This window comes from Macaca thibetana, chromosome 4 (assembly GCF_024542745.1).
Source record: "Macaca thibetana thibetana isolate TM-01 chromosome 4, ASM2454274v1, whole genome shotgun sequence".
Lineage (NCBI taxonomy): Eukaryota > Metazoa > Chordata > Mammalia > Primates > Cercopithecidae > Macaca > Macaca thibetana.
In genome coordinates this window covers 113,034,076-113,035,066 of record NC_065581.1, presented here as the reverse complement: position 1 = coordinate 113,035,066, position 991 = coordinate 113,034,076, and the positions used below count along the sequence as shown (strand labels likewise).

At 45.6% G+C, this 991-nt stretch overlaps 1 pseudogene; it reads right to left on the bottom strand.

The window, feature by feature from the left end:
• Positions 1-214: 214 nt before the first annotated feature.
• On the bottom strand, positions 215-629 carry LOC126952190 (40S ribosomal protein S12-like; annotated as a pseudogene).
• Positions 630-991: the final 362 nt, after the last annotated feature.

Here is a 991-nt window from a genome sequence, read left to right as displayed (position 1 = left end):
ATTTTTAGTAAAGAACAGGGTTTCACCATGTTGACCAGGCTGATCTCAAACTCCTGACCTCAGGTGATCCACCCGCCTTGGCCTCCCAAAGTGCTGGGATTACAGGCATCAGCCACTGTGCCTGGCCAAAGCATTTACTTCAGTGAAATGATGGCACCTCAGAAGTTCTAAAAATGTGTGGCCCCTCAAATTCTTTTTGTGTGTGTGTGTATGAGCCAAAGATTTATTTCTTCATTTCTTGCATTTGAAGTACTCTTTGATGACATCCTTGGCCTGAGACTCCTTGCCATAGTCCTTAACTACTATACAACTGCAACCAACCACTTTACAAGGTTTCCCTTCTCTGTCAATTTTACAGAGGCCAACCATTCCCCTAGTTTCTTGTTGTCATCAACCTTAATTCGGTTGATTTGGTGTTCAGGGCAAAGGGCCTCCACGACTTGGCATACATAGGCTCATCACAGTTGGGTGCAAGCACACAAAGATGGGCTTGGCACTTGTCTAAGGCTTCTGCAGCTTCGCGAACTCCACGTGCGAGGCCATCGTGGATGAGGGCGGTCTTCAGCACCTCTTGTAAAGCAGTATTAATGTCCATTTTCACCTCCAGCAGCAATGCCTTCCTCGGCCATGGCGGTGGGTTACAGGTGAAGCCAAATCTTGAACACACCCAAGCCTCTGCCTCCGCACGACTCGGCAGCGGCTGGGAAAGAGCCTCAAATTCCTAGCATGTTAAAAATTTCTGCCTAGATCTGAGAGACTTACTCTTACCATTGTCAAGCCAACCTATTGTGTCTTTTACAAATATTGACTTTAACAATGTTGACTTTAGTTACAGTATTGACTTTAGTTACTGCGTCGAGGTTCCATCTAAGTGGAATTAACTGTAAACTTCTCTTCGGCCTCCCTTGCAAAGTCATTCTTTCCACAATGGGTTATTTACCTTTCTCTGTTTCTGATGCAAAAGTCTCTTGGGCCTCTAGGGGAAACATCT